The sequence below is a fragment of the Delphinus delphis genome, chromosome 20, assembly GCF_949987515.2.
Source record: "Delphinus delphis chromosome 20, mDelDel1.2, whole genome shotgun sequence".
Classification (NCBI taxonomy): Eukaryota; Metazoa; Chordata; class Mammalia; order Artiodactyla; family Delphinidae; genus Delphinus; species Delphinus delphis.
The window spans coordinates 698,723-724,911 of record NC_082702.1 but is presented as its reverse complement, the minus strand read 5'-3'; the positions used below and the strand labels follow the sequence as shown (position 1 = coordinate 724,911).

General features: G+C 46.7%; 1 pseudogene; it reads right to left on the bottom strand.

Moving 5' to 3' along the window:
- The window catches only part of LOC132417228 (zinc finger protein 154-like), a 128,147-nt pseudogene that overhangs the window by 99,242 nt on the left and 2,716 nt on the right, over positions 1 to 26,189 (bottom strand).

Here is a 26,189-nt window from a genome sequence, read left to right as displayed (position 1 = left end):
CACAAAGATAATGGGTTGAATGGTGACCCCAAAAGATGTGTCCCTCAGAACGTGTGAAGGGACCCTGTCTGGGAAAAAGGTCTTTGCAGGATTAGTGAAGGATCTGAGATGAGGACATCATAGATGAGGGTGGCTCTAAATCCAATAACAGTGTCTTTATATGAGACGGAAGAGGAAAGGCACAGGGAAGCCACGTGAACACAGAGGCAGAGATGGGAGAGAGGTGGCCACAAACCCAGGGACGCCTGGAGCCCCCAGAATCCAGTAGAAGCAGGAAGAACACTCCCCTGGAGCCTCCAGAGGTAACATGGCCCGGCCCACACTTTGATTCATACATCTGGTCTCCAGGACTGAGAGAGGATGAATTACTGTTGTTTTAAACCACCCCACACAGCTTGTGGTCATTTGTTACAGAAGCCACAGAACAGTCACACAGACCCTGCTCTGTAGGATCCTGGAAGTGCGGGTCTCACTAAAGGCAGATAGAGGTTGGATTACAGAACCCTTAGAGTCAGCATTGGGTCCCAGAAATCCTAAAGCAGTGGCTGGACACCGGAACGTTGAGGAGTCAACTTGGAAGCCCATCCCTAAGGGTGCCGGCTGCATACGGCCTCCCCAGGTTTTTACGCATGTACATGCTGGGGATAAGTATTTCCATCCTGATTCAGGACCTCTGATGTCACCGTTCACGTTGTTAATTAAGAACCCACCAGTTGGGGCTCCCCTGTTGGCACAGTGGTTGAGAGTCCGCCTGCCGATGCAGGCCACACGGGTTCGTGCCCCGGTCCGGGAAGATCCCACATGCCGCGGAGCGGCTGGGCCAGTGAGCCATGGCCGCTGAGCCTGCGCGTCCGGAGCCTGTGCTCCGCAACGGGAGAGGCCACAACAGTGAGAGGCCCGCGTACCAAAAAAAAAAAAAAAAAAAAAGAACCCACCAGTTATACAGATGAAAACCCTGTCAGAACACTTGCTCCAGTGGTAAACAATTCTGAAGTTGGTCAAGGTGGGGAATCGTCTCCCATGCAGCCAGCAGCCCCCACCCCCCACCCCGGCAAGGAGCGTCCTCATTGCAAAGCTGGGGGACCGTGCGGAGGCGTCTGTGAGTAAACGTGAGCTGAGCCCCAGGCCAGCTGCTGCTGAACTGCTCCCACCCTTCCCAGGTATAACACCTGAATGTGTACAAGGAATTGAAAGCCTACAGGAAGGGCCGTGGAGCCACACCAGCGACAGCACGCAGGCCGACTTGGTGCCTGCAGGCCAGCCAGGATGGTCCTGGCCGCGGGCGCTCTTCTGGAAGCTTTCCATTTCCCTGCCTGAGATACCCCTCCTGTCCCGGCCCCCAGTGCTTTTTTCCTTCCTCACCTCTGCCCAGGGAGAAATTCCAGCGGCAGGTATGGGTGACACATCCTCTTCGTTAGCAGGTGGCAGCCCAGCAACTCCTGCAGAAAGTCCAGCAGAGCCCCACTAACACCAGGACACCCACAAAGCCGTGGGCCCTACTCCCTCCCACCAGCCCAACCCGAGACTGCTGACGGGGCAGAGAATATGGCGTCAGGCACAGCTGCAGGTACTCTTGCCTGGAAGGGGTATTTATATTGACCTCAACCCAGGCACACCTGGGGAGGGCTGGCCGGCTGGGTCAGGCTGCCCAGGTCAGCCATTCCTCGCCCATCAGGGGCTCAGAGTTGCACAAATTGGGCCTTGCTGCACGGGCCAGGTCCAAGGAACTGGTGTGGGGTCCTGAGGGTCAGGATAGACAAGGGGCTGCAGCCCTGGCTTGTTTTCTAATCATTTTATCTGGTCCATGAGTGGGAGACAACTTCAAGAAGACCCTCTCCTAATCAGAGGAACCCAGGAGTCAGGGAGAGGAGAGGTGGTGGGTGGAGACAGAGGCCTGGTGCCCCGGCTGCAGTGTAAGTCTCTGGAAGACCCAGTGGAGGGAGACGAGATAAGCCCCATGGGCTGCCCAGGTGAGTCCGATGTTCTGGAAGGTGCCTGCCCACCTTAGCCCCGTGGGCTGCTGGGTGATTGCTCAGGTGAGCTCCATATCCTGGGAGGGGCCTGTGTAAAAGAGCCCTTGCAGTGGGAGGGGCTGTGGAACAAGCATCCTCTTTGCCACCAGCACAAAGTTGCTTCCTCACCCTTGGACAATGCTGGGGTGAGATGAGAAGCAGGAGACACTGTGGGCTCCTGAAACCCTGCGCGGGTTCACGTAGAGCAAGGAGGTCAGCAGGTGGGCGCTGGCTGCTGTGCTGCAGACTCGCTTTGAATGTAGCTATTTCTTTTATAGCACTTCATATTATGTGAATATAAATTATTTATCACATATGTATTTTGCAAATATTTTTCTCCCAGTTTCTGGCTTGTCTCTTGGCTTTCAGAATAAGGTATTTAACCAAGTACAATTTTCAGTTTTATTAAGTTTTTCCCTTTTGTGTGAGGGCTTTTCACGTGGTGTTAGAAATCAAAGCTCGTGATCTATGTGACCAAACCCATGGCCATGTCAATTTTCTTCTATATGATCTTCTATAATTTTTAAAGTTTTATATTTTAAATTTGCTTGTGGACAATTTGGAGTAACTTTTGGTGCGAGTTGTAAAGTCTGTGCCTACATTCGTTTCGTGGCACGTGTTTCCTAATTCTCCTGTAATTAGCTTCCAGAAGTCCTGGGATGTTGGCCTCTGTCCCTTGGAACCTGCAGAGTGTAGTGCATTGAGCGGGGCTGCCCACAGGGAACTCAGCCTCCCCTGAAGTGGGAGTGGGTGCTGCTTGCATTTTCCCAGGTGGCCAGCGGAGGCCGACAAGCCGCATCTCTCACCAATGCGGGACCTGCCTCTTCTTCCCACAGGCTTGGCCCTGTGCACAGCTGACTGGAGTTAGGTCTCCGCAGGACCCGCCAGGGCTTTGGCTTTGGAAAATGCAGACCTGCATCCACATGAAGGGTAGCTCGGTTTCCCCAAGAACTGCCGGGAGGTTCCACCCTGGGAGGGAAAGGTGAAGAAAATGTGGTGGGATGCTTCCTGCTCGGGGGGTGGGACAACCGGAGTTGCAGAGCTGCCTGCAGACGCTGCTACAGAAACCCCTGATTTTTTCTCTTTTTTATTTTGTGGTACGCAGGCCTCTCACTGTTGTGGCCTCTCCCGTTGCGGAGCACAGGCTCCGGACGCGCAGGCTCAGCGACCATGGCTCACGGGCCTAGCCGCTCCGCGGCATGTGGGATATTCACAGACCGGGGCACGAACCTGTGTCCCCTGCATCGGCAGGCGGACTCTCAACCACTGCGCCACCAGGGAAGCCCCCAGAAACCCGATTCTTTCCTGAGAATATTGGTGGAGGGGGGCATTCAGGCAACAGGGCAAACAGCTTTCTCTGGAGGCTCTTGTGGGGAAGTGGGGGTATAGCAACAGGGGCTCAGCCCGCAAAACCCCAGAACAGCTCCCAGATCAGCTCTAGAACTGATCCCAGAATGGCAAGAAGTGGGTCTTCCACCTACTAGACGTGGAGGAAAGGGGTGGGGTCTGCAGGGCCTCCCTCACCTTCGGGGACTTGCTGGGAGGTCATGGGGCTCAGTACATTCTGTGTGCTCAAGGCTAAGATGGGTCAGGATGTGCAGTAGGGATGAAAAGGGGGATCCCTGCGCCAGCATCTTCGTGACCCTTCCTCTCCTCAAGGGTCTCGAGAACGTCTCTTACCCCAGTGACGAAGGATAAAACCATGACATTTCCCCCAGGGAAGCTCATTATAGACTTGGCACTCAGCTGGGGCTGGTCACGTGATTTCCACCCTCACCCTCCCAAATGCCTGGGCCCAGAAGGGGAGCCTTGTTCAGCGCGAACCACATGGTTTGTGCAAACAGTGTAGGCGCAGGGGGGTGTCCCTAAGGGGAGGGAAGTTTAGATAAGGGCGGGGTGATTTTCCAACTCTCCCCCACCCCCTCGGCCCCCAGGGCATTTTACAAAAGCCAGAGACTCAGCCGAGGAGGAGAGGCAGCGGGCCCCTTCCTGATCCACGGGCCTAGGATGCCCCATATGCCGAGGGCACTAGACTCAGGTGTCTTCTACACCGTGCCTGGTAGAGGGGCCCTGCATGTTCTAGGGCTCTGAGACCACCCCACTTCTGACCCCAACTGCAAGACTGGGAGCCCCTAGACCACCCCAGGTTTTTTCTTAGAGGCTCCCAGGACTCACTGAAGATTTATACTCAGGCTCAGGATTTGTTATGCTAAAAGAAATCAGATAACATCAGCTGAGAGCAGAGGTCAGGAGGAGAGTTGGGGGGTCCATCAGGTATGACCACCTAGGGAAGCGACCTGAGCCCTGGGGTGCAGGGTGTCACTGAGGTCCACCACGTTGACGTGGGGAACCCCGTGTGGCTGGAGTTTCACTCCAGCGCCTGTGAGGGGCTCAGGAAACCCCACCATGCGTCACGCCGTCAGCACAGACCAGCCCAGTGTGAAGACCACGGAGCACGGACACACCCATCTGATGCAAGGTGACAACCCGGAGCCAGGAACAGAGGCCTGGCCTCTCTGTGGGCAGGTTTGCGGGTCTTTCACTTCTTGGGTTACATTTATTCCTAGGAGTTATGTCCTTCTGATGCTATAAATGGGATGGTTTTCTTCTTTTCTCTCTCTGATGTTTCATTATTAGTGTATAGGAACACAGCTGACTTTTGTGTATTTGTGATTCTGTATCATGCAACTTCCCTGAATTCATGCACTACTGCTAACCGTGTTTTGGTGTTTGGATGTGGAAAGCTGCAATTAGAAATACCACTGTTTCTAAAACATCCAGGTCATCCAGAACACCAAGACATGGTGGCTACTGACATAATCTTCCCGCCGTGCCCCTCAAATCTCTGCCATCCTACAGCGGTGAACTGAACCATCACTTTGGGGAGCAGGAGCTGGGTAGGGCTTGGCCTCCATAACAAACTATGACATCTTCTCTGCTTTCCTGTCCCTTCACTGACATGCTTGTTTTGAAAAGTAATTGACTCTGCAGTCATTTCCAAAGTCTAGAAAATTGTCCCTAGCAGTAGAAAAGACTCACATTTGCCATTTCACACAGAATTCTATATTGTGTTTTATGCAAAGCAGAAATCCTCTTCCAGGGAAGCAGCATGTGACCTCCAAGTGAGGACATTTTTATGGTTTCCACATTATAATCCAATCCACAGGCCCACGTCCACTTTCACCAGGTGCCCCAACGCTAGGGAAATGTCTTTTTCCATTCTGATCCAGGTTTCTTTTTCTGAAACACTAACAGATCCTTTCCCTCCTTTTCACAACCTTGATGGATTGAGAGCACACAACACGAGTATGATCTGGGTGGCCTTTTCTGTGTGGTTACACAGATCAGTACTTCATTCATTGTTTGTTGTGACTAAATGGGCATCACATTTAGCATCTGAACCATTTAAAGTACACAGTCCTATGGCATTAACCACAGGCACGTTGTTGTACAAATAACCTCACCGTCCACGTCCAGATCTTTTCCAATTTCACCAGTGAAACACTGTACTTTGATTGAACACTAATTCCCCTCAGTCCCTGGCACCCACATTCTACTTTCTGCCTTTGAATTGTACTTCTCTGGATACCTCCTATATGTAGTAACTCATCATGTGTGTCCTTTTAAAGTGACAGGGCTATTTCACTGATCATAATGCCTTTGAGGTTCATATATGCTGTAGGAATTGTCAGAATTTCCTTTGTTGTTAAGGCTGAATGACATTCCTTTGTGTGGATATCACATGTAGTTTACCCATTCATCCGTCGATGGACACTTGGGTGGCATCTGCCTCTTGGTATTGTGATTCACGCTGCTTGGAATGTGGGTGTACCCATTTCTGTCCCAGGCCCTGCTTTTAATCTTTTGGGTATAATCCTCTCTGATGAGGTGTTTTAAAACTTTTGAAAACTTTGAACAAACTTTCCAAATATCAGATTCTTTGAACTCCAGCTAACTTTGGGGTGCTTCAAAGGGCCCCTGGAGCATCCCAAAGAGAGATCCTAAACTAGTTGGGTTCACTTGGTGTGTTAAATTACATGGAAAACATTGTCCAAGCTCGCTGTTGCCTGAGGCAGATGGAATCATCAGGCTCTCCCCAGTTTTTTCATAGCCACAAAACAGACAGGGGAAAGGATTTGGGGTTCTTCTGCTCTCTAGTCTCTCACCTCACCCAACTTACAAAAATCTAAAGAATTTCTGTTTCCCGGCCTCGGGTCTTGAACCCCTTGCCCAGCTCCACTTTCTCCAAGGATTCCTCTTTGAATCTATCGGACCCCCTTCACTCCAGGCCTTGGCAGCCCATGCACTGCTATGGACAGCCTATCGGGCTGGCCGCTGCCCAGAAGCCCATATTATAAACTCTGTAGATGTTCAAGCATGAGGAATACACCCCAGTGTAGGGAAACTTGTTATAGGACATAGGCTTTATACACAACAGATGCCCCTCAGGGAGAGTCCTAGCAACACACTGGCACTGGTTCAAACGTCCCCACCCCCAACCCCTGGGGACCCTCATGAAAGGGACTGAGCTGGCCACAGGCATCTGGTTGGGCGATGGGAGAGCAGAAGACACTGAAAACCCCATTAGGTTCAAAAGGAATTCGGAGGATGCTCTGACCCCTTCAAGTTAAAGCCTCCTGGCAAATGTTTCCGGGAAGCCGGATTCCATTTCTAGGAATGCTTGGTTGTAGGTTGCTCAACATGGGAGGATCCCCTTCTAAACCAGAAGAAACACCTCTGGAGTGTATCCTTAAGAACTGGAAATTTTTAGGGACTTCTCTGGTGGCACAGTGGTAAAGAATCCGCCTGCCAATGCACGGGACACGGCTTCGAGCCCTGGTCTGGGAAGATCCCACATGCCGCGGAGCAACTAAGCCCGTGCACCACAACTACTGAGCCTGCACTCTAGACCCCGCAGGCCACAACTACTGAAGCCCGTGCGCTACAACTACTGAAGCCTGCACGCCTACAGCCCATGCTCTGCAACAAGAGAAGCCACGGCAATGAGAAGCCTGTGCACCGCAACGAAGAGTAGCCCCCACTCACCACAACTAGAGAAAGCCCACGCGCAGCAACGAAGACCCAAAGCAGCCAAGAATAAATAAATAAATAAAATAAAATATTTTTTAAAAGTCCACAAATAACAAATGCTGGAGAGGGTGCAGATAAAAGGGAGCCCTCCTACACTGCTGGTGGGAATGTAAATTGGTGTAGCCACCATGGAAAACCGTATGGAGGTTCCTCAAAAAACCTAAAAATTGAGCTACCATATGATCTAGCAATCCCACTCCTGGGCATATATCTGGAGAACAACATAATTCAAAAAGACACATATACCCCAGTGTTCATAGCAGCACTATTTACAATAGCCAGGACATGGAAGTAACTTAAGTGTCCATTAGCAGATGAATGGATAAAGGAGATGTGATGCACACACACACATATCCACAACACATACTCACTATAGAATATTACTCAGCCATAAAAAAATGAAATAATGCCATTTGCAGGAAAATGGATGGACCTAGAGAATATCATACTAAATGAAATCAGAGAAAGACAAATATTATGTATCACTTACATGTGGAATCTAACAAATAATAAAAATGAATCAGGGCTTCCCTGGTGGCGCAGTGGTTGAGAGTCCGCCTGCCCATGCAGGGGACACGGGTTCGTGTCCCGGTCCGGGAGGATCCCACATGCCGCGGAGCGGCTGGGCCCGTGAGCCATGGCCGCTGAGCCTGCGCGTCCGGAGCCTGTGCTCCGCAACGGGAGAGGCCACAACAGTGAGAGGCCCGCATACCTCACAAAAAAAAAAAAAAAAAAAAAAAAAAAAAAAATGAATCAGAAAGAGACTCACAGACTTAGAAAAAATAACTTATGGTTGACAAATGGGAAGTGGGGGAAGGGTGAACTAGAAGTATGGGATTAACAGATACACAACACTATATATAAAATAGATAAGCAACAGGACCTACTGTAGAGCACAGGGAACTATATTCAATATCTTGTAATAACCTACAATGGAAAATAATCTGAGAAAAACAAACAAAAAATATATATATAAATAAATCACTTTGCTGTACACCTAAAACTAACACAATATTGTAAATCAACTACACTTCGATAAAATTAACATTACATTTAAAATTAAAAAAAGAGGGACTTCCCTGTGGCACAGTGGTTAAGAATCTGCCTGCCAATGCAGGGGACATGGGTTCGAGCCCTGGCCCGGGAAGATCCCATATGCCATGGAGCAACTAAGCCCGTGTGCCACAGCTACTGAGCCTGTGCTCTAGAGCATGCAAGCAACAACTACTGAAGCCTGCGCGCCTAGAGCCTGTGCTCTGCAAGAAGAGAAGCCACCGCAATGAGAAGCCCACACACAGCAACAAAGAGTAGCCCCCGCTCGCCACAACTAGAGGAGGCCTGCGCACAGCAACGAAGACCCAACGCAACCAAATAAATAAATTAATAAAATAAAATAAAATAAAATAAAAAGAGAATTTCAGAGGCGGGTCTTCAAGAACAGACCACGGTCCACATGAGTAGTGACCATGTCAGCGATGACAATTCCTGGCACAGGCAGGCATGAGGAAATGTCAGCTAGAGGAAAAAATTAGAACCTGGTGTACACAGGTGCCTTGCATCTGGACAGTTACCTGGCCAGGGCAAGGCCAAACAAAGGGGGGTCCACTAAGGTGACTGAAAAACCTCTGCCTCTGACACCTTCCACGTGACACCACAGGAAGCAGGTGTTGGGGTTGCTCAAGGAGAGCAGAAGGCAGTGCTCACACATCATCTCAACCAACCACAGCACCAACCGAGGGAAATGGAAAAGGAAGCAGTATCTGTGGTCCTGATGAGAGGACAGAGCTGTCACTGGGGAAAGAGGAAGGACACAGGGGTGGATCTGAGGTTCTTACCCAGGGAGGCTGTAAGTGCCAAGTTCTCCAGCTTCACATCACAATACAGGCATCTCCAAGACTCATCAAGGAGACCCCATTCCTCCCCGGAAAATGTCACAGCCACATCTTCAAAGGTCACGCCATCCTGCTATGATGGGGACAGATGAAACCACAAACAGCCCCACTCTCAAGGAGCCACAATCCATTCTCCACCAACCCACCCACCCCCACATCTACCATATGCCCATCCTCCTCCCAACCTCCCCAACTCAGAGAAGAAACCAGGCCCTGGTGCCATTGGTGCCTCTGTCTCCTCAGGGGTCCATTGATCACTGGGCAAAGCCATCAGTGGCAGGAGGCACATGGGCAATCAACAGCTAAGCTCTGGGACAAGCACAGAAGGATGTACCACCTCCACAGGCTATTACCCGGGTGTGGCCACAGTCATGTGGTTTCCAGTGCAGTGCCCTAGACCATCAGATGTGCCCCCTGTCTGAATGCACATCTGTCAGAGCCCCATACCCACGGCCACCAGCATCAGTGCCCCTTACTGTAGGCGTCTTGTTACTCGTGTTTCAGTCACCTCCTCATAACCCCACTGGTGAGGGTATAATTCCCACCCTAAGGGTGTGGCCAAACACACGACCCCTGACACTGGCCAGACGCAATCAACAGCCATTTATTAACTACATATTAACATGTGGGAGACAACACACAAGGCCATGGGAAGGCCACACACTGGCGGAGTGAACAACAAAGGGCTGTGGGATGTAGTCTCTGTGGGATCGAGAGGGTACGGTGCCCTGCTTCCCGCAAGAGGACATGACTGGCTTGTTTAAATGACTCTGCAGGCTGGTAGGGAACTGAAACTAACTACAAAGGGATAAGCAGGAACTGTGCCTGCTCCCTTTGATAAAAAGGGTTGTAAGGTTAGGAGACATTACCTGTGAGAAGCATGTGAAGGGAAACTTGCACCATGGCCATTTGAGGGCATACTTGTTACACCAGATGTCAAGGCAGCATACCTATTGGCCTTAATTTTAGAACTTACAACACAACTTGGCAGACAGCATCCAGAATATCCTTGACAAATTCAGAGAGGATCCAGTATGACTACAGACTTCCCATGGTTCCTGTTAGCAACCACAGCCCCAAATCACTCCATGCAGGTCTCATTCAACTCCTTGGCTCAGACGCAGTCACAGAGAACCATGTGTGGATCTCAGCTACCCATGGTCCTATCTGCTTTTCCTGCACTTGCTGTGCCCTCAGAAATCACACCCTTCCTCTGTCCATCCAACCATCATTCAAAGCCCAGCCCCACTGATAACCCACCCCAGATCTTGTGACTCACAGATGACTGAATTTGCCCCTGATCATATGCACCTGGCTGAATGAAACATCCCAGACTCCACCAAAGTCCTCACAAAATCTTGGTTAGTCTATAAAATGGTAAAAAAGCACAAGTTTCAGCCTGAGTATATCTTTAATTATGCACAATTTATGGCAAGACAATCAGTCAATCCTCATTTTTCATGGATTCTGTGTTCAACCAAGTGCAAACCCTCTCTCAACATGGGTCCACACATCTCACAGAGGTGGGCCTTCTGGGGAGACAGACCTGCTTTAAGAGTCCTATCCTGTGGCATTACTTTGCAGAAATGCTGTGCTCAGAAGATGCCTCCTTATTCTCCACTCCACACCAACAACCCGAAAGAAAGAAATGCTGGTGAAGTGCATGTTGATTCCGGTGAGAAGGGTAACCTGTAGAAAAGTGTGTGTGGGACAAACCCAGGAACAATCAGTGGGATTGTTCTGGGGACCAAAGAGTTGGGTACAGGTTGAGAATGGGTTGATTAGCAGAACTGGGCCTCTAAAGACCACAGAACAGGGGAGGACTCACGAGGTTAAATACAGCACCACTGGGTGCAGCACAGGGAGGAAAGGGTCTACAACTCCCTCCTTTGGAAACAACTCTCTCTGGAGATCTGGTCTTCTGCTGACATTGGTGTGTTACGTAGAAGAGTGTGTTCAGGCCCAAGAAAATGCAACTACAACAGAGTAGCTGGTGTTCAATGACTGTTTAAGAATATGTGTGTGGGACTTCCCTGGCGGTCCAGTGGTTGGGACTCTGCATTCCAGTGCGGGGGATGTGGGGTCGATCCTTGATCGAGGAGCTGGGATCCCACATGCCTTGGGGCCACAGGGCCAGAACATAAAACAGAAGCAATACTGTAGCAAATTCAATAAAGACTCTGAAAATGGTCCACATCAAAAAAGTCTTAAAAAAAAATAAAGAAAGAAAGAATATGTGTGCATGTTACAATGCACATGTAGAGGAGAGGCCAATGTCAGAGAGTACTACAGGTGGAGCAATGAGAACAGCGAGTGAGATGTGTAGCCCACAGATGTGGTGAACAGCCCTGAGCTGGAAGAGCAGAAGTGACAAATAGCAGACCTGACAAGTTGGCAGTGTCAAGAATGGGAAAGGAAAGGCATTAGGCTGCCTTTGTCAACAGCACCAAAATACTACACAAACAGAATAGGTTTCTGTATGATCTGAGCACAGATCAGACATCGTGCCTCCCCCAGGCCTAGGCTCCCATGGAATCCATACTGCTGTAGCTGGATTTATGTTGCAAACTCAAATGTTTATGTTCCTGCAAACACCATATGTTGAAATCTTAACCCTCAATGTGATGGTAGTAAGAGGTGGGGGACTCTGGCAGGTGATTAGATCATGAGGGTGAAGCCCTCACCAATGGGATTAGTGCCCTTGTACAAGTGACCCCAGAAAGCCTTCTCATTCCCCTTCTGCCATGTGAGGACACAGCAACAAGGAGACCATTTATGAACAAGGAAGTGGGCCTCACCAGACACTGAAACTGCCAGTGCCTTGATCGAGGACTGCCCAGCCTCCAGACCTGTGACATAAATGTTTGTTGTGTAAGTACCAGCCTATGGTAGTTTGTTATAGAAACCTGACTGGACTAAAACAGAAATTGGTTTGAGAAGTGGGATGCTGCTTGCAAGAAAAACCTGAAAAATTAGAAGTGGCTTTGGATCTGGGTAATGGTCAGAGGCTACCAAGAGTTTTGAGGTGCATATTTGCAAAAGCCAATATTGTCAAGAATGCTAAGTAATTCTGGTAAGAGCTTAGGAACAAAAGAGGGGAGTTATAGAGAAAGCTTCCATCTTCTTAGATGATAATGAATCATGAACAAAATGTGCATAGAAATATGGACGGTAAATGCTATTCTATTCTGATGAAGTCTGAGAAAGAAATGAGGAACATGTTATTAGACAAGGAACACTGAAGATCCTTTTTATAAAGTGGAAAAGAACTTGGCTGAATTTTGTTCATGTTCTAGTGTTTTATAGAAGGTAAAATGTGTGAGCAATGAAATTTGATATTTAGCTGAGAAAATTCTAAACCATGCTGCAGAGCAGCTTGGTTCCTCCTAACTGCTTAGAGTAAGATACAATTAGAGAGATGACTTGAGGACGGGATTGTTAAGCAAAAAGGAACCAGAACTTAAAGATCTGAAAAATTCTCAGCCTATCCATTTTGAAAAGAATGAGAAGGTGTTTTCAGAAGGGAACACTAAGACTTTGATAAGATTAGCATGCATATGACCCAGAAACCTCATCTGCCATCTCAAAAATGATCCCCCTTAAGGTGATCAGGGGCCCTCATGGCTGCCACCTCCACCACAGGCCCAGAGAGCAAGGGCCAAGGGAGAGCAACATGCCTCCAATGGGTGGGGCCACCTATCTGGGTCAGGCACACCACGATGTTCCCACTCCATGCCTCACGGCGGGGCCCCGGCAGAGAGCTGTGTTGTGCTCGGCAGACACATGGGGCCAGGGATTCCCAGAGCCATAGCACCTGGACACAACACCAACAGAGCCACCAGCTAACACTGCCAGTCTGAGAACCACCGTCATGAGATCCCAATCCAGGAGAGCAGCAGAGACAAGACTGCTCCCCAGTGGGCCTGGAGGGCAGAGCACTGAACCACAGAGGATTATACTTGAGGCTTAAGGTCCAAAGACATTTGCCCCAGTAAGCTTTGGACTTACTCGGTACCTATCACTCCTTTCTCCCTTCCCTTAAGAATGGGAATTGTTTCATTCTGGGATGGGAATGTCTACCTCATGCCTGTTCCACCACTATATTTTGGAAACACATAACTTGTTTGGTTATATAGGTTCTCAGCTGGAGAGAGATCTGTTGCAGGGTAAACTGTATTTCAAGTCTCACCAATATCTGATATAAATGATATTTAGATGAGACTTTGGAATTTAGAGTTGATGCTAGAACTAGTTAAGATTTGGGGGGCACATTTGCTAGCCCTGCAAGGTGGAAGTGGTGGTGTAGTAGGTTTTTGGGGTTTTTTTTTGTTTTTTCCTTTCCACCTACAGGGTTTGGGTTTCTGGCTGAGAGTCAGGTTTCTGGAAATCTATGTGGAAAATTAACGGTATATGTGGTATCTGTCTTCAATAGGGCTAAAAGGAGCCCAAGCCCATTAACCAGCTGAACAGTCTATGATGCAATAGACCCTTGCTGAGATTTACACTGGAGAGGTTGTGGAAGTGGGGCTGGGCCAGGATACAAAGAGAAATATGGGGGAAGAGAGAAGTTACTGAGAAGAATCAAGAGATCCTAGCATTCTTATTTGCTGTGTGATCCTAGTCAAGCAACTTATTCTCTTTAGGAATTCTTTTATAAAATTTGACCAACAGGACCAACCTCACAGAATTACTGAGAAGAAAAAAATGAGATTTCTAAAAACCTGAAGAGTAAGCTTTTAGAAAAATCATCAGAAGGAAGGAAATTGGAGAAATAAAACTGGAAACATTCAGAAACGTGATGGTGTGCCAAACCAAATGTCAACTGGAGCTCGACCAAAAACTAAAATGAGCAAATCAAAGCCCAGGAAAGCCATGTGGCAGACAGGGTCTTGGTGCTCTGGCCTGAGCCTCTGAGGTGGGAGAGCCGAGTTCAGGACATTGGACCACCAGAGACTTCCTGGTCCCACGTAATATCAATTGGTGAGAGCTCTCCCAGAGATCTCTGTCTCAACACTAAGACCCAGCTCCACCCAGTGGCCAGCAAACTCCAGTGCTAGATGCCCCATGCCAAACAACTAGCAAGACAGGAACACAACCCCACCCATTAGCAGAGAGGCTGCCTAAAATCATACTAAGTTCACAGACACCCCAAAACACACCACCAGACGTGGTTCTGCCCATCAGAAAGACAAGATCCAGCCTCACTCACCAGATCACAGGCACCAGCCTCCTCCACCAGGAAGCCTACACAAACCACTGAACCAATCTCACCCACTGGGGGCAGACACCAAAAACAATGGAAACTACAAACCTGCAGCCTGCAAAAAGGAGACCCCAAACATAGTAAGTTAAATAAAATGAGAAATCAGAGAAACATGCAGCAGATGAGGAGCAAGGTAAAAATCCACCAGCCCAAACAAATGAAGAGGAAATAAGCAGTCTACCTGAAAAAGGGTAATCAGAGTAATGATAGTAAAGATGATCCAAAATCTTGGAAATAGAATGGAGAAAATACAAGAAACGTTTAATAAGGACCTAGAAGAACTAAAGAGTAAGCAAATGATGAACAACACGATAATTGAAATTAAAAATTCTCTAGAAGGAATCATTAGCAGAATAACTGAGGCAGAAGAACGGATAGGTGATCTGGAAGATAAAATAGTGGAAATAACTACTGCAGAGCAGAATAAAGAAAAAAGAATGAAAAGAATTGAGAACAGTCTCAAAGACCTCTGGGACAACATTAAATGCACCAACATTCAAATTATAGGGGTCTCAGAAGAAGAGAAAAAGAAAGGGGCTGGGGCTTCCCTGGTGGCTCAGTGGTTGAGAGTCCACCTGCCGATGCAGGGGACACGGGTTCATGCCCCGGTCCGGGAAGTTCCCACATGCCACGGAGCAGCTAGGCCCGTGAGCCATGGCCGCTGAGCCTATGCGTCCAGAGCCTGTGCTCCACAATGGGAGAGACCACAACAGTGAGAGGCCCACATACCACAAAAAAAAGAGAAAATAAAGAAAGGGTCTGAGAAAATATTTGAGGAGACTATAGTTGAAAACTTCCCTAACATGGGAAAGGAAATAGTCAATCAAGTCTAGGAAGCGCAGAGATTCCCATACAGGAGAAACACTCCGAGACATATATTAATCAAACGATCAAAAATTAAATACAAAGAAAAAATATTAAAAGCATCAAGGGAAAAACAACAAATAACTTACAAGGGAATCCCCATAAGGTTAACAGCTGATCTTTCAGCTGAAATTCTGCAAGCCAGAAGGGAGTGGCAGGACATATTTAAAGTGATGAAAGGGAAAAATCTACAACTCAGACCACTCTACCCAGCAAGGATCTCATTCAGATTTGATGGAGAAATTAAAACCTTTACAGACAAGCAAAAGTTAAGAGAATTCAGCACCACCAAACCAGCTTTACAACAAATGCTAAAGGAATGTCTCTAGGCAGGAAACACAAGAGAAGGAAAAGACCTACAAAAACAAACCCAAAACAATTAAGAAAATAGTAATAGGAACATACATATTGATAATTACATTAAATGTAAATGGATTAAATGCTCCAACCAAAAGACATAGACTGGCTGAATGGATACAAAAACAAGACCTGTATATATGCTGTCTACAAGAGACCCACTTCAGACCTAGGGAAACATACAGACTGAAAGCGAGGGGATGGAAAAAGATATTCCATGCAAATGGAAATCAAAAGAAAGCTGGAGTAGCAATTCTCATATCAGACAAAATAGACTTTAAAATAAAGACTATTACAAGAGACAAAAGAAGGACACTACATAATGATCAAGGGATCAATCCAAGAAGAAGATATAACAATTGTAAATATTTATGCACCCAACACAGGAGAACCTCAATACATAAGGCAACTGCTAAGGGCCATAAAAGGGGAAATTGAAAGTTAACACAATAATAGTAGGGGACTTTAACACCCCACTTTCACCAATGGACAGATCATCCAAAATGAAAATAAATAAGGTAACACAAGTTTTAAATGACACATTAAACAAGATAGATTTAATTGATATTTATAGGACATTCCATCTAAAACCAAAAGAATACACTTTCTTCTCAAGTGTCCATGGAACATTCTCCAGGAGAGACAATATTTTCAGTCACAAATCAAGCCTTGGTAAATTTAAGAAAATTGAAATCTTATCAAGTATTTTTTCCAACCACAATGCTATGAGACAAGATATCAATTACAGGAAAACAACTGTTAAAAAACACAAACGCATGGAGGCTAAACAATACGCTACTAAATGACCAAGAGATCACTGAAGATATCAAATAGGAAATCAAAAAATACTTAGAAACAAATGACAATGAAAACACAATGACCGGGCTTCCCTGGTGGCGCAATGGTTGAGAGTCTGCCTGCCGATGCAGGGGACACGGGTTTGTGCCCCAGTCCAGAAGGATCCCACATGCCGTGGAGCAGCTGGGCCCGTGAGCCATGGCCGCTGAGCCTGTGCGTCCAGAGCCTGTGCTCCGCAACGGGAGAGGCCGCAGCAGTGAGAGGCCCACGTACCTCAAAAAAAAAATAATAATAAAAACAGAAAAAACACAATGACCCAAAATCCATGGGATGCAGCAAAAGCAGTTCTAAGAGAGAAGTTTATACAAATTCTACATCAGAAACTAGAAAAATCTCAAATAAACAACCTAACCTTACACCTAAAGCAAACAGAGAAAGTAGAACAAAAAAACATAAAGTTAGCAGAAGGAAAGACATCATAAAGATCAGATCAGAAATAAATGAAAAAGAAATGAAGGAAACAATAGCAAAGACCAATAAAACTAAAAGCTGGTTCTTTGAGAAGATAAACAAAATTAATAAACCATTAGCCAGACTCATCAAGAAAAAAAGGGAGAAGACTGAAATCAACAGAATTAGAAATGAAAAAGGAGAAGTAACAACTGACACTGCAGAAAAACAAAGGATCATGAGATATTACTATAAGCAACTCTATGCCAATAAAATGAACAACCTGGAAGAAATGGACAAACTCTTAGAAAAGCACAACCTTCCAAGACTGAACCAGGAAGAAATAGAAAAAAATATAAACAGACCAATCACAAGCACTGAAATTGAAACTGTGATTAAAGATCTTCCAACAAACAAGAGCCCAGGGGGTTTCCCTGGTGGCGCAGTGGTTGAGAGTCCGCCTGCTGATGCAGGGGACACGGGTTCGTGCCCCGGTCCGGAAAACAAACAAGAGCCCAGGACCAGACGGCTTCACAGGCAAATTCTATCAAACATTTAGAGAAAAGCTAACACCTATTCTTCTCAAACTCTTCCAAAATATAGCAGAGGGAGGAACACTCCCAAACTCATTCTATGAGGCCACCATCCCCCTGATACCAAAACCAGACAAAGATGTCACAAAAAAAGAAAACTACAGGCCAATATCACTGATGAACATAGATGCAAAAATCTTCAACAAAATACTAGCAAACAGAATCCAACAGCACATTAAAAGGATCATACACCGTGATCGAGTGGGGTTTATCCCAGGAATGCAAGGATTCTTCAATATTCACGTCAATCAATGTGATACACCATATTAACAAATTGAAAAATAAAAACCATATGATTATCTCAGTAGATGCAGAAAAAGCTTTCAACAACATTCAACACCCATTTAAGATAAAAACTCTCCAGAAATTAGGCATAGAGGGAAACTTCCTCAACATTATAAAGGCCATATATGACAAACCCACAGCCAGTTCTCAATGGTGAAAAACTGAAACCATTTTCTCTAAGATCAGGAACAAGACAAGGTTGCCCACTCTCACCACTACTATTCAAGGTAGTTTTGGAAGTTTTAGCCACAGCAATCAGAGAAGGAAAAAGAAATAAAAGGAATCCAAATCGGAAATGAAGAAGTAAAGCTGTCACTGTCTGCAAATGACATGATACTATACATAGAGAATCCTAAAGATGCTACCAGAAAACTACTAGAGCTAATCAATGAAATTGGTAGAGTAGCAGGATACAAAATTAATGCACAGAAATCTCTTGCATTCCTATACATTAATGATGAAAAATCTGAAAGAGAAATTAAGGAAACACTCCCATTTACCACTGCAACAAAAAGAATAAAATACCAAGAAATAAACCTACCTAAGGAGACAAAAGAACTGTATGCAGAAAACTATTAAGACACTGATGAAAGAAATTAAAGATGATACAAACAGATGGAGAGATACACCATGTTCTTGGATTAGAAGAATCAACATTGTGAAAATGACTATACTATCCAAAGCAATATACAGATTCAGTGCAATCCCTATGAAACTACCAATGGCATTTTTCACAGAACTAGGACAAAAAATTTCACAATTTGTATGGAAACACAAAAGACCCTGAATAGCCAAAGCAATCTTGAGGAAGAAAAACGGAGCTGGAGGAAACAGGTTCCCTGACTTCAGACTATACTACAAAGCTACAGTAATCAAGACAGTATGGTACTGGCACAAAAACAGAAATATAGATCAGTGGAACAGGATAGAAAGCCCAGAGATAAACCCACACACATATGGACACCTTATCTTTGATAAAGGAGGCAAGAATATACAATAGAGAAAAGACAACCTCTTCAATAAGTGGTACTAGGAAAACTGGACAGTTACATGTAAAAGAATAAAATCAGAACACTTCCTAACACCATACACAAAAATAAACTCAAAATGGATTAAAGACCTAAATGTAAGGCCAGACACTATAAAACTCTTAGAGAAATCATAGGCAGAACACTCTATGACATAAATCACAGCAAGATCCTTTTGGACCCACCTCCTAGAGAAATGGAAATAAAAACAAAAATAAAAAAATGGGACCTAATGAAACTTAAAAGCTTTTGCACAGCAAAGGAAACCATATACAAGGTGAAAATACAACCCTCAGAATAGGAGAAAATATTTGCAAATGAAGCAATTGACAAAGGATTAATCTCCAAAATATACAAGCAGCTCATGCAGCTCATAGCAAAAAAACAAACAACCCAACCCAAAAATGGGCAGAAGAGCTAAATAGACATTTCTCCAAAGGAGATATACAGATTGCCAACAAATACATGAAAGGATACTCAACATCACTAATCATTAGAGAAATGCAAATCAAAACTACAATGAGGTATCACTGCACACTGGTCAGAATGGCCATCATCAAAAAATCTACAAACAATAAATGCTGGAGAGGGTGTGGAGAAAAGGGAACCCTCCTGAACTGTTGGTGGGAATGTAAACTGATACAGCCATTATGGGGAATAGTATGGAGGTTCCTTAAAAAACTACAAATAGAACTACCATATGACCCAGCAATCCCACTACTGGGCATATACCCTGAGAAAACCATAATTCAAAAAGAGTCATGTACCACAATGTTCATTGCAGCTCTATTTACAATAGCCAGGACATAGATGCAACCTAAATGTCCATCAACAGATGAATGGATAAAGAAGATGTGGCACATATATACAATGGAATATTACTCAGTCATAAAAAGAAACGAAATTGAGTTATTTGTAGTGAGGTGGATGGACCTAGAGTCTGTCACACAGAGGGAAATAAGTTAGAAAGAGAGAAACAAATACCATATGCTAACACATACATATGAAATCTAAAAACAAAAAACAAAAAAGTTTCTGAAGAACCTAGGGGCAGGACAGGAATAAAGATACAAACGTAGAGAATGGACTTGAGGACACATGGATGGGGTAGGGTAAGCTGGGACAATGTGAGAGAGTGGTTTTGACATATATACACTACCAAACGTAAAACAGATAGCTAGTGGGATGCAGCCGCATAGCACAGGGAGATCAACTTGGTGCTTTGTGACCACCTAGAGGGGTGGGATATGGAGGGTGGGAGGGAGATGCAAGAAGGAGGGCATATGGGGATATATGTATACATATAGCCGATTCACTTTGTTGTACAGTAGAAACTAACACAACATTGTAAAGCAATTATACTTCAATAAAGATGTTTAAAAAAAAGATTTTGGGGGCTGTTGGAATGGATAAATTTATTTTGTATGTGAGAGAACATGAATTTTGGGAGCCAAGGGTAGAATGCTATAGATTGAATGCTTGTGTCCCCGCAAAATTCATATGTTGAAATCCTAATCCTCAATGTGATGGTATTAGGAAGTGGGGGTCTTTGGCAGGTGATTAGGTCATGAAGGTGGGGCTATAATAAATGGGATTAGTGCCCTTATAAATGAGACCCCAGAATGCTCTCTAGCCCCTTCCAACATATAAGGACATAAAGAGAAGGTGGCAGCTATGAACAAGTAATAGGGCCCTCACCAGAACCTCATGCTGGTGCCTTGATCTTGGACTTTCCAGCCCACAGAACTGTGAGAAATCAATTTCTGTTGTTTATAAGCTACCCAGTCTGTGGTATTTTGTTACAGCAGCCTGAATGTACTAAGACAGACAGGGATAAACATGTGGGTAAAAGGGTTTGGTAAGCTACTGAGCAACACACTAATGTAATGTATTATGCAATCATAATTTCTGCCCTTTAGCTCCCTTTCTACCTTTTAAACTGTCTCCTAAACTGCAGGTTTAAAAATTTACAGTGTCAGGATATACTTCCTAGAATGTGAAAATCACTGTGCTCTACAGATCTAAAGGAGAATGAGGTTTGTTACTCATTTAAGCACTCCAAGTTGCAAGTGCTAAGGCAGGATTTGGAACCCTGAAGTCCCTAATGGGATTTGTGGGTGTTGAGGCCATAGTTCCTTGGACAAGCTGCTTCTCCTCAGTGAGACCCAGTTTCCTGGTTATTAACAATTTTTCCCATAATCTATGCTTGGCTTCTTTGCTGAGAGAGGCCATGTTTAGAAGTAGGATTGTGTGGAGGATGGAGGCTGTGAATGGAACCACACTGTAAAGCAAGACCCAACTGTTCACCAGAGGCTCCAGGAGAGGACTTTTTTGTTTTATGTCCTCATGGAATGTTGTCCAAATCCTGATAAGTTGTTAAAGAGAGGCAAACCATCCTAGGGCAGTAGACAGTACATACCTATTCTTTTCGTAGAAAAAGAGAAGGCTCTTTCCACAAGGCCAGTGCCTTAATCTTCAACTTCCCAGACTGCAGAAGAGTGAGAAATAAATGTTTGTTTAAACACCCAACCATGTTAGTTTGTTATAGCAGCATGAACTGACTACGACAATTTATTTCCATTCTGTGAACCACCCAGGGCTCTCCACCCCACCCCCAAGATGAGCAACTACATGGGACCTGGGTGATGGAAGTGTTAAGGGAAAGATAGGACAGAAGGCATTCAGGATTGGCCCAGAATACTGATAGCCCACAGGAAAGAAAACTATTACAAAGAGAACTTTGGGGGAGGCTCTTACAAGAACAGAACATGATCCACATAAGTAGTGACTATGTCAGTGATGGTAATTGCTGGCACAGGCAGGCATGAGGAAATGTCAACTAGAGGAAGTAAGTTAGACCTGGGTCACACACGTTCCTTGGATCTGGACAAAGTCACCTGGCCCGGGAGAAGGCAAGTAAGGTAGGATGCAGGATGAGTACAAGACTCTGGACCCTGCATCCTTCCCTGGGAGTCTGCAGGAAAGCAGGTGTAGGACCTGCTCAAAGAGAGGAGAGGGCAGTCCTACCAACCACAGCACCTATTCAGGAAACTGAGGAAGCAGTGCCCACAGTCCTGATTTGAGAATGACATAGCTGGTCCTGGGGAAAGAGAAAGGGCAGAGGCTATCTCTGGGCACAGGGGTAGGTTTGAGGGTCTTACCCAGGGAGGTTACAAGTGCCAAATTCTCCAGTATCACATCTTGGTACAGGCATCTGTGAGGCTCGTCAAGGAGATTCCGTTCCTCCAAAGAGAAGTACATGGCCACATCCTCAAAGGTCACATTGCCCTGCTAAGATGATGACAGAAGAACCAAAAGCAGTCCACTTCTGAGTCACAATCCCTTCCCCCAACATCTATTCCATGCCCACCCTCCTCCCAAGCTCCTTAACTCAGCATTTTGAGAAACTAGGCCTTGGCACCACTGATGCCATTGTGTCTTCATGTGCCCATTAATCCCTGGGTCCAGGAGGCAGGTGGAGAAACATACAGTTGACCCTTGAACAACACAGGTTTGAACCACAAGAGTCCACTCATACTTGGATTTTTTTCAATAAATAAATACTACAGTACTCATGATCTGTGTATAGGTAGGATGAATCAGCAGTTGTGGAACTACAGATACAGAGGGCCTACCTGTAAACTTTTATGCAGATTTTCGAGTGTGCAGAGGGTTGGTGCTCCTAACCCCTTGTTGTTGAAGGGTCAACAATATCTAAGCCATGGGCCTGGCATAGAGGATCCAGAGGCTCATATTACCCTGGTATTACCAAAGTCTCAATACCAGATCCTGGAACCTTCAGGTATACTCCCTAAGTTCACACCACTCTTTAGAATGCACATCCCTCACATCCCTAGATTCCACAGCCACATGCCCATGGCCACCACCACCTTAGGGCCCACACCATAGGCATGTCTTTGGTCTCCCTACATTACTCGTGTCTTAATCAACACCTCTTCAACCCACTGTTGAGGGTGGAATTCCCAGTGTATAGTTATGGAGACAGCCAAACATGTGACATTTGACACTGAACATATGAGACAGCAGTTTATAAATCACATATACTCACAGCCTGAGAGAGGAGGACACACCACACTACACAGGGCCACATGGAGGTTGTACTCCAGAAGAGAGGCTGTACACTGGGGGCTGTGGGACATAAGCTTTGTAGTATCAAGAGGGAGAAGTGTTCCTTGGTTCCCATGGGAGGGTGTGATTGGCTTTGTGCAAAATTCCATGGATTGGTAGGAACTGAAACCTGCTACAAAGGGATGAACAGGAACTGCTCTGGTCTCCTTGCTAAAAAGGGGGTATCTGGTAGGAGCAGAGTGGGGAGGGCAACTTACACTGAGGACATTTGAGCCATCCCATTTTCTACCACCCATGTTAAGGCTACCCATAACGGGCTTATGCTGCAATTTGACAGATTACATAAAGATTATGCTTGACATAGTTAAACACAATCCAGTATGATGCCAGACATCCCATGGCTTCCACTAGCAGTCACAGCCCCAAAACTTTCTATGAAGATCTCCCTGCCTGGCTCAGTTCCTTGCCTCTGACTTAGTCACACAGAATCACACGTGTATCTCAGACACACATGGCTCTCCTCTACTTGTGTGCTTCACTTGCTGCCCCCTACCACTACAACCTTCCTCTGTCCACCTACCCCTCGTTCAAAGAACAGCCCACAGGTGGCCTACCCCAAGCCTAGTGACTCTCACAGATGACTACATTTGCTCTTGACCTTATCCTCCAGGCTGAATGATAAACAAGCTACATGGGCTTCCCTGGTGGCACAGTGGTTAAGAATCTGCCTTCCAAAGCAGGGGACACGGGTTCGATCCCTGGTCCAGAAAGATCCCACATGCCGCGGAGCAACTAAGCCCGTGTGCCACAAGTACTGAGCCCGCATGCTGCAACTACTGAAACCCGCGCGCCTAGAGCCCATGCTCCGCAACAAGAGAAGCCACCGTAATCAGAAGCCCGCGCACTGCAACGAACAGTAGCCCCCGCTCAGCGCCTGCTTGCCCCAACTAGAGAAAGCCTGCGCGCAGCAACAAAGACCCTACTCAGCCAATAAACACATAAATAAATTAATTTTTTTAAAAAAGAGAGAAACAAGCTCCACCAAAGTCCTCACAAAATCCTGGTGTGTACAGAGTGGTAAATAAGCACCAGTTCTGGCTTGACTGTCATCTCACTTCAATTGCTACTATGACTGTGCATCCATCTCATGTCGTCTTTTCTTGGGAGCCTTGGCCACCTGCCAGACAACACTGTCTCTGAGAGCCTCCCCAATTCCTTTTCCACCACCCCAGGTGGGACTCAAGGACTGGGGAAATAGCACTTAAGAGTCCCAAGACACCACAATCCAGACATGTGATTCAGTGTCAGGCCCAGCGAGGGAACGGGACATCTTCCACTTGACTGTGTTGGTTCCATAAGCAGCCATGGAAATGTGGAACAAGTGATGAGTCTATGGAGGGGTTTGATGGGCTCAGGCTTCCATGTACCCCTGCCTGGCCCTGAAGTCTGGGATAGCTACTTAATCTCTGAGCCTCAGTGATCAGTTCCCCTTTTACAAGGTGTCCCTGTGCCTGTCACCCTCCCCCACTTGCCACCACACTGTCAGAAACAGGGCCCCACCAGAAACCTAGCAGGACCCTGAGGGGCTCCTGGGTACGGAAGCCTTTCTGTGTCTTGCTTTTCTTGTTTGTAGGTCAAGGGATATTCATAACAATATCCTTGAGCTCTACTGAACTAAAACCCCCAACAAATAGAAGATGCTAACTACTTGATGAAGCACTCTTCAGAGATCAGGACACCACCTGAGGCCAGATTAAAGGAATGCAAACCCTGCTCACACCCTGATCCTAATCAACAACCGCGTTCTTCAACTGTTGCTGTAAAACTCCTCGCCAAATTCCCCCGGTGTTGGGACAACAGGTTTTCGGGGCACGAGCCCACTGTGTCCCCCCTCGCCTGACAAAGCAATAAAACTATTATTTTCTTCTTCACCGAAAACTGTCTCTGAGATTCGATTCGGCACCTGTGCACAGAGGCCAAGCTTTTGGCATCACACCCACGGCCGCCTCACCATCCTGGACAGAGGGTCCTGGGCTGGGAGCACGAGAGCAGAAGCCCCACACTGGGAGCTTTATTGTCTGCTGGGGTGAGGGCTGCGAGCACAAGAGCAGGCGCCCCGCACTGGGGGCTTTAGTGTCTGCTGGAGTGAGCGCGGTGAGGGTCCGGAGGACAGGCATCTACCTGAGGCGGGTCCCTCAGCACCACCGCTGCCATTGGGGTCTGTGGGCAGAGCGGGACCCAGATCGGTAGTCCCTCTCCCAGGCCTGGCGCGGGGCATCGGGGCGGCGTCGCCGAGCCTCAGACCCGCTTTTGTCCTGGGGGAACAAGGCCTCTTCTCGGACCTTGTTGGCCGTCACGTCGGTCCAGACCCAGCAGTCCGGAGCCAGAACAGACCCAGAGTAGTTAAAATGGCCGCCACGAGAAGGAAACCAGAAGTCTCTCCCTTATGAATTGCACCTGATACGGAAACGCCCCTTTTATGAGACTTTGATTGGCTGAGTGGCGCTGCCGCCTGTCGTGGAGCATTCTGGGTAATGTAGTTCCCGCAGAACCACAGGCCGCGTGTGAGGATACTCCCCGCCGACCTCTAGTAAAGAAGGCAGAAAAAAAAAAAAAGGCAGAGCTCCGCTGCCAGGGGCGCTGGGAAATTGTGCGTCTGGGTTCTCGGGCAGAGGAGGGACTTCGCTCCTTCTTGAAAAGGCCATACTCAGATTTCTGGGGAGCCCTTTCTGCAACTGATGGCGCAGGTGTTTGGAGACGTATTAGTTTGGACTCCCGGGAAGCTCAGCGTGCTCTGAGAGGCTAAACAAATTCTTTCAGACACCCCTAAAGGCTACAGATATAAATGAACCTGTCATTCCATAGAGTCACAAAAGTTGTGTCCCCGGGTATAGGAAACTCATAAAAATTATCATAAGCAATTCAAGCGTCAAAATTATAAAAATTAAACCATGTTTAGGAATTCAATAAATTATCTTTAACAATCATACGGCAATGATCATAGACAAAAATAAATTAACTATGTACGTTTGAAGTAATTGCTCTGAAACAAATTGAGATGTAAATATACAGTAAAAAACAAACAGAGGGACTTCCCCGGTGCCACAGTGGTTAAGAATCCATCTGCCAATGCAGGGGAGATGGGTACGAGCCCTGGTCCGCGAAGATCCCACATGCCACGGAGCAACTAAGCCTGTGCGCCACAACTACTGAGCCTGTGCTCTAGAGCCCGTGAGCCACAACTACTGAGCCTGCGTGCCACAACTACTGAAGCCCACACACCTAGAGCCCATGCTCCGCAACAAGAGAAGCCACCGCAATGAGAAGCCTGCGCACCTCAACCAAGAGTAGCACCACCCCCCCCCCGGGCTTCCCTGGTGGCGCAGTGGTTGAGAGTCCGCCTGCCGATGCAGGGGACACGGGTTGGTGCCTCGGTCCGGGAGGATCCCACATGCCACGGAACGGCT